Source organism: Sciurus vulgaris (genome assembly GCF_902686455.1).
Source record: "Sciurus vulgaris genome assembly, chromosome: 5".
NCBI classification, from domain to species: domain Eukaryota; kingdom Metazoa; phylum Chordata; class Mammalia; order Rodentia; family Sciuridae; genus Sciurus; species Sciurus vulgaris.
In genome coordinates, this window is record NC_136465.1 from 111890762 (window position 1) to 111899604 (window position 8843).

Sequence of the window (8843 nt, forward strand, 5' to 3'; positions counted from 1 at the left end):
CTGAAGTGCTTTTGGCAGATGCCTTCAGCTGTCAGCCCCTTCAGAGACTGCCTAAGCTACAAAGAACTGCCTTGGACAAGCTCATACTCCTTCCTGAGGTGACCAAGTCCAATCACTGATTTATGTGGCTGTATAAAGGCCTGTCCATCTTGGCCCAACTTGACACAGCTCTGAAGGGTCACTCTTGCTTCAGATACCCTGTGGGGTCAGCCAAAGTAGTTTTGGGCCTGTATCACACTAAATTTCCCTCTGCCTCATCCCATTTCATTTTCCTCCTTCCCCCAGATGTTGATCCCAAGGACAAGCCTTAATAAGTACTGAATATACTAAACTCCATCTTATACTCTGCTTTCCTGAGAATCTTATTTTTTTATTTGCTTTTTCTTAAATTAAAAAAATTGAGAATCCTACTCGTAACAATCTTACAGGTTGAATTGTTTCCCCTCAAAATTCGTATGTTGAAATCCTAACCTTCAGTGGTTCAAATGTCTTTACAGAAGGAATCAAGTTAAAACCAAGTCATTAAAGTGAACACTAATTCAATATGACAGATGTCCTTATGAAAAGGGGGAAACAAACTGGGCATGGTGATGCATTGCTGTAATCCCAGCTACTGGAAAGGCTGAGGCAAGAGGACCACAAACTTGAGGCCAGGCTAGGCAATTTAGTAAGATCCTGTCTCAAAATAAAAATAAAAAGGGCTGGGGATATAACACAATGATGGAATATCACTGGGTGCAATCCCTAGTACATATCTGGTCATAGAAATCTCCTGTGTTGCTGGGTGGCCTGTAATCCTAGTGATTTAGGAGGCTGAAGCAGGAGGATCACAAATTCAAGGCTAGCCTCAGTAATTTAGCAAGGCCCAAAGCTATTTAATGAGACCCTGTCTTGAAATAAAAGATAAAAAGGATTAAGGATATGGCTCCGTGGCTGAGTGCCCCTGGGTTCTTCTATCCCTGGTACTAAATAAATAAATAAATAACAACCATATATAAGCCAAGGACAGAGGCCTGGAACAGATCCTTCCCACATGGCCCTCAGAAGGCACCAGCCCTGCTGACACTGTTATCTCAGACTTCTAGTTTCCAGAACTGTGAGACAATACATTTCTGTTGTTCAAGGCACTTGGTTGTACTACTGTGAGACAATACATTTCTGTTGTTCAAGGCACTTGGTTGTACTTTGTTATGGTAACCCTAACAAACTAATATAGACAATAAGCAAAACCTAACACTTTTGTCAAGGGATACATACATACATATATATGTGTGTGTGTGTGTGTGTGTGTGTGTGTATACACACACATACATGTAGTAAAACTATTAGGAAAGGCAAGGGAGCAGGGGAGTGGGAGGGAGGGAGGGAGGGAGGGGGGAGTGCTGGGGAGTAATACTGGCCAAATTATATTGTTATATTGTGTGCATGTATAAATATGTAACAAAAACCCCATCATTATGAACAACTATAATGTACCAATAAAAAATATGGAAAGCTGGGCACAGTGGCTATAATCCCAGCGGCTGGGGAGGCTGAGGCAAGAGGATCACAAGTTCAAAGCCAGTCTCAGCAATTTAGCGAGGCCCTAAGCAACTCAGAGAGACCCTGTCTCTAAATAAAATGTTAAAAAAGGGCTGGGGATGTGACTCAGTGGTTAAGTGCCCCTGGGTTCAATCCCTTGTACCAAAACAAAGAAAAAAGAAAAGTAATAAATTCATTATTCTGTGGGGAAGCAAGGGATGCTACAGAGGAGGAACCATGGGGACATCATCAACTTGCAGTGTTCTAGTTCTTGAGATGGCAGTGGGCTCATGGATACTGGTTTGTAACTATGCTTTGAAAATTTTTATTACTTGTATTATTATGTTTATTTAAAATCTTTTTTAGTTTAAAAACTTGTCTAAATAGTGTTAACATGTGCAAAGTTCACTTGAAGAGTTTAGTATTATAGGCAAGTAGAAATACAAACACTGGAGTCTATTTCCCTTTATACAGATTGAAGTTAAGGTAGGAGACTTTATTTGGTAATATTCACTTCTGGTCCTTCTGGACCTGTTTCACAGCCAGTAGAATGTGAGAGGGAAAGATTCACACTTCAATTTTTAATGCCTCAGGAAAGATGTTTCTCATAGGAACTCAGTGATGAATCAGCAGAAATGACTCATGCAGTTTTAAGGATGATCAGCAGATTCTTTAATTCCAACGTTGACTACAGCAGAAAACAATGTGCTTGACCTCATTCAATAGTTTGCTGGAAAATACAATTTAATGTTTACCTCAGAACAGTAATATGAGGCCTGATGTTTCAGAGAAGGTTTTTGATGAGAGGTGTTAAAAGAAATTCAATCTGTTTGGACTGCAACTGAGGATAACTATTTTATTTGGCTAAACAGCAACTCTATTTTGCTCTTCCTTTAGTGCCAGCCTAGTGCCTGGCATTCCCCCAAAGGACAACAGTCTGGCCCTCTCATCTTTTGGGGATAGTTATTAGAGTTCCTGTCAGTCATTGCAGGTGCCCCTTATGTGGTTTTGCCCTGGTGGAGGGTGTGTCTTCCCTGCTGCTCAGGGAATGAGTCCTTTTTCCCTCAACTAATGCTCTCTGTATACAGAGGATTACTTAGGGCTGGGCAACTTCAAAAAGGCAATTAGCATAAAGTGGGGAAGCAGTCCAGTTTCAGAACCTGGCAACTGAAAGGACTGGAACTCAAATTACGTGTCCAAACGCTGGGAGTAGGGAACAATGAGAAGGAACAATTACTTAGTGTGGACATTTAAAAATTATTTTCCTAAAGCAGCTGTCATACTTCTTTTTCAACTTAGGGTGAAGGACATGGGTGAAGCTCTTCTCAGAAAACAGGTGGGATGGAGGAGAATTATTTATAACTTACTGGAAGCACAAAGAGAAGCTTTTATTGTTGATAGCTAGGCTGAGTAGATGCCAGGAGACACATCCCAGAGGAGCTGCGCTGCCAAGCACTGACACACAAAGAGAGCTGACCTAGTCCTTTTTCACCCGGACTGCTTGCTCAGAAGTTATATTAGAGGACCACCTTGAAAGACTCAGTGTGGTTTAGAACAGTTATAGAGACTTTAGAACAACCTTAATTCTAAAGAACCATTCGAAGGGAAATAGGGAAGCTGTATGTATATTTATCAACTTTGTATGGAATGACTTCAGCTCGGGTAGAGAAACTTCGTTGAGACAGCTCCACATGGCCAGACATTCAGTATCACTATCCTCCCTGTTCCTTTGAAACTACAAATTTATTTGTTTTTTGGTACTGGGAATTGAAAACAGGGGCACTTTACCACTGAGCTGCATCCCCAACTCTTTTATTTTGAGACAGGATCTCGCTAAGTTGCTGAGCCTGGCCTGGAACTTGGAATCATCCTGCCTCAGCCTCCCAAGTTGCTAAGACTACAGTTATGTGCCACTACACCTGGCTGAAACTCAAGTTTTCAGCAAATACCTTCCAGAAACCTCCAGGTTAAAAAAAAAAAAAAAAAAAAAGTAAAGAGCACATGGTTGCATCCAATATATTTAGATTTAGGAATATTTTCCTTTTTTTTTTTTTTGTGGTACTGGCTTATTTTTCACATTCTGAACTGAAAGTCAGCAGGAGAGAGGAACAGGATGTGAATACTGGGAGGGAGAGGAGGAAGTGAGATTAATTGGTTTTTGAGGGAAATTGTAATCTAAACCCAGAATAACGCATGAATTTTGTTAGACTCAACAAAACCTTAAACTGCCAGTATTAGACAAAGTTTTAGAGATGTTTTCCTGTCTCTCAATGGTCATTTTACTGGTGAGAAACCTTAGACAGAATGATCTGCTCAGAAGCTAAACCAGGCTGAAAGCCAGGTATGCTCTTCTTACAACAGCCCCCCCACCGCATTCCATCTCATTAGATCCCACATTCAATGATTATGACTCCTCACGCATCACTTTAAGAGGTTTTGGATAAAGGGAACCCAAAAGGAGGTGACATTGTGATTCAGTATGAATGAGTCCATGTCTAGGATTTTCATATCCTAAAACAATAAGTGGTTCCATTTTTTTGGGCGGGGGCTGGGTACTGGGGATTGATATCAGAGGCACTCAACCACTGAACCACATCCCCTGCCCTCTTTTGTATTTTATTTAGAAATAGGGTCTCACTGAATTGCTTAGTGTCTTGCCATTGCTGAGACTGGCTTTGAACTCTGGATCCTCTCATCTCAGCCTCCAGAGCCACTGGGATTACAGGCAAATGCCACTATGCCCAACTCCATTCCATTTTTTAAACAACTTTTATTTTTAATCTTTCATTTGGAAAATACAATGTTTAAATGTAACAAGAGGAACAATCCCATAGAATTTCTTTCAAAACAGTTCACATTCTTCAGTCTTTTGTTATTTATTTAAGTGCTGGGAATTGAACCCAGGGGCACTTAACCACTGAGCCACATCCCTTGCCCTTTTATGAATTTTACTTAGAGACAAGGTCTCGCTGAGTTGCTTAGTGCCTTGTTAAGTTGCTGAAACTGACTTTGAACTGGCTTTGAACTGGCTCCTGCCTCAGCCTCCCAAGCAACTAGAATTACAGGCATGAGCCACCACGCCTGGCTACAATCCTTTACAATGTGTATCATGGTCATCTACGTAGTATCAGCTGCTGTAGTCTCATATTCCTACCCCACAACAATAATTTGTCTTCTGCATAGTAACCTGAGTCCAAACAACTTCATTAGGATACAGTTGAGGAACCACATGGTTTTCACCAAAGCTGCGTCTCTGCAAAACAAGCTGGTTGATGACATTTAGAGCAATGTGGGGAGGGACCTTCATCTAATTGGTATAATATAAAATATAATAATAGCGTGTGTGTAGAGCTCAACCTTGGGTCTTTAATTACCTTCTTCTCACCTTTATTCTTGTCTCATACTCTACTAGACACACTGTCGCCTCAACTACCAATAGACCAGTAGGGTGATTTATGTTTGTTTCTTTGAGGAATATGTATTAAAAAACAGAGAGCTATACCAATGGGGACTTTTCCATATAGATTCTTAGCAGATTACTGGTAACCTAGCATCTAGAACACTGTAGGCATCTCAGTTCTCTTTCACTATCTAGTCCTCATTCCTAGTGTCCTTATGATATGAGAGAAATAATCCTCTTGATTTCTCACCAAGGCTCAAGGATAGAGAGAAAAACATGGGGCAAAGGTGAAATCCTCCTCAAATTTGGGAAGTAAAATTTCCCTTATAAACATTTTAAAAATTATTATTTGTACAAATGTACACTTTTTCCTTCAACCAAAAAGTATCTGATTCTCTCAGGCACCTAAAAATGACTTATATACAAACTAGTAAATCAGGAAAAATTAAATTTCAGGAATCTACTCAATGTTTGATGAGCATTGTGGGGAATAATATTAGCTAATGTTTACTGAATACTTAAAATGTGCCAGATGTCCACTGAGCAGTGTACAACCACTCCTATGAAATAGTACTTTTTAAAAAATCTTCATTTTAAATATTGTAAACTAGGACATAGAGAGGTTAAGTCATTTACCTAATGCCACATAGTAAGTATGAGAGCCAGGATTTGAGCATAGTGTAATTCCAGAACTTACAATCTTAAGCATAAATTATGGTTCCTACCCTCAATAAATGTATAATCTAGTTGGGAGAAACATGACTTACCCACATTAAAACAATAGTAAATTATGTAAGATGACCATATATAATTAAGTGCAAAATTGGATGCTATCAACTGCAAATGCTTCAGGAATCCAGAGGGCACAGGCCAGCATAGATTGTGCAAGCAGAATTTTACGGAAGAATAAACCTTGAATGATCCCTGAGATGTGCATGAGGAAAGGACTGTATGCTGCAAGGGGATGGCAAAAGTGCTAGAAGCAAGAGTGAGCAAAACCTGAGCCTGGACAAGGAAACACCCAACCTGATCATAACTAGGTGGAGCTAACGGGACTGGCTAGACCAACCTTTAAGCAAGGCTGAGTTTAGGTTTAGTGCATTAGCAAGGAGAGAGTCATTAAAGGTCCAGAATTAATAAAACAATATTATGAAAGGAATGTTTAAAGATGTGTCTGAACTGGGCATGGTTGTGCATGTCTATAATCCCAGTGACCCGGAGGTTGAGGAAGGAAGATCACAAGTTCAAGGCCAGCCTCAGCAATTTAGTAAGATCCTAAGCAATTTACTGAGACCAGGCTCAAAAAAAAAGGTCTGTGGATGTGACTCAGTGATTAAGCACTTCTGGGTTCAATTCCCAGTGCCAAAAAAAATGATGTGTCTGGCAGAGTACAGAGAATTTGTCTTATTATAAATGCAGGCAACATCAAACTTGAAAATGATATGTGAAATTAAATTGTTATAAATTCTTCTTTTTTTTTTTTTTTCTTTCTTTTTTTGCAGTACTGGGGATGGAACTCAGGGCCTTGTGCTTGCGAGGCAAGCACTCTACCAACTGAGCTATCTCCCCAGCCCCCCAGCCCTAAGTTCTTATTCTTGAATTCATTGTTTATTCTATTTGATAATTATTCTTTTTTTTTTTCTTCTCCTTCTCCTTTCTTCTTCTTTTTTCCAATGCTGAGGATAGAATCAGGGTCTTGAGTGTATTAGGCAAGTGTTCTACCAGAGAGTTATACTCCCCAGCCCTGTTTGATCTTTATGATTTATTTTTACATTTATTGTACATTATCAAGTTCTGCCAATTCTGCTTCTTTAATATTTTTCAAAATTATCAATTTCTTTACCTTTCCCTTGCCATTAATTTAGATCAGACCCCATCCTAAGGATGAGGGAAGGCCAGAGAAGCCTTCCTGACAGAGACAACATTTATCCAGAATCCTGAATATTAGCAAGGGTTAGCCAATTATGAAGCGAAGAGGTGAGAGGGGAAATGGAAGTGAAGATATGGGGAAAAGGGAAGAGGACAGATAGCTTAATGGGCAGAAGAGAGTAAAAACCAAACATTCAAAATAATGAATGTGGAATTTAGTGGTAGACCTTGGATGCTATGATAAAGAAAATTAATATGGTATTATCTTAGTGAAAGGGGTCACTTCTGAGTGGTGAGGACCCAAAGCTTCAGGCTGGAAGGGTCATGACCCTTGTTTTGTTGGGTCAAAATGTCACCTCATAACCTGGAAGGAAAGGCTTTAAAGAGGTGACACATGAGCCTTCTCAGTGGAGGTAACTATCTTGGCAAAGGCACAGAGTCTGGTGTAAGGGAGAATTACAAATGCTAACGTGAGCTCTGAGAAGATTAATCTATATATGGGGCTCAGGGATCAGGGGAATGGACACAAATAAGGAGAACTAAATTTATGGAGAAGATCCAGCTGGAGACTGCCTACATATGTTAGAGAAATCATGAAAAATTAAGTTAGTGAAATTTTTAAGTGTGTGTATTTACTTATTTATTTATTTATTTGCAGTACTGAGAACTGAACACAGGGGCACTTTACCACTAAGCTACATCCCCAGTCCTATTGATTTATTTACTTATATTTTGAGTAAATATAAGTTGCTGAGGGTCTCACTAAATTGCTCAAGCTGGCCTCGAATTTGCAATTCTCCTGCCTCAGCCTCCCAAGTTGCTGGGATTACAGGCCATACACCATTATACAGGCTCAGCCTTTTTTATTTTCTGAGATAAGTTCTTCCTAAATTGCTTAAGTTGGTCTTTAACTTGCATCCTCATAACTCAGCTTCCCAAATAGCTGGGATGATGGTTATGTGCCACCATATGCAACTGTGAAATTTTTAAATTAGCTTTTAAAATCTAGTAGAGTTAGTGCTATATTTTTAAACAGCTTTATTGAGATAAAATTCATATAGTACAATCATCTTTTGAAAGTATGCAATTTAATGTTTTCATTATGTACACAAAGTTGTGTGACCATCACCACAATTAATTTTAGAACATTCTCATCGCCCCAAGAAGAAACCATGCAACCATTTCCATCCCTCCCCGCAGCTCCTGGCAATCACTAAGAGGCTTTTATCACTGTGGAGTTGCCTGTTCTGAACAAATCATATAAATGGAATCATACATATGGTCTTTGGTGACTGACTTCTTTCATAAAGCTTAGATTCTGCAACTTCATGATTTTATTATTAAATGATTAATGGCCAAACTATGTATTTTTAATGTATTAGGATGAAATTATAGTAAATATTTGGAAAACAGCAAGGCAGAAAGTAGTATAAGAATAAATGCACTGAATCAAGAATAAGGAGGTTTGAGTTCTGATCTTGATTCTGCTTTTAAGTAGGTGTGTGGTCTTGGGCAAGCCAGCAGTCTCTCTGGGCTACAGATTTCATCTATAAAATAAAGGATTAGAACAGTAATTCTCAGGCTTTAATTTTAGTAGAAACTCCTGTGAAGTTTTCTGAAAAATACACTGTTAACCATTCTAAATTCAGAAACTGCAAATGAAGAAGGACTTTATTTCAGGCTTTAGGAATGGCAATTTAGGAAACACATATCCAGATAGCTCAAAATAGTGTTTTGAGAAGGTAGGGAAGATGGTAGCTTATATGAACAAACAATGTTAAATTACAAAGCAGTAAAAATTATTTGGGGGGCAAACCAGTTGGAGTTGAGAATGGGGCTGTGTGACAGGGACTATGTGACTGATAGAAGATAAAGAAAAGAATGTATATACTAAGTTAAAATATCCGTAAACCAAGAATCTGATAAACTCCTGATATGCATCTTGGGTCTCTGTTCCAGGTACCTGCAGTCAAAGGGTAAAAGTACCAAAGTTCACCTTTCTAGGCAGCAGTTTAAATCATGAATAATTCTTGCTTACCTCATAGCCTTCCCA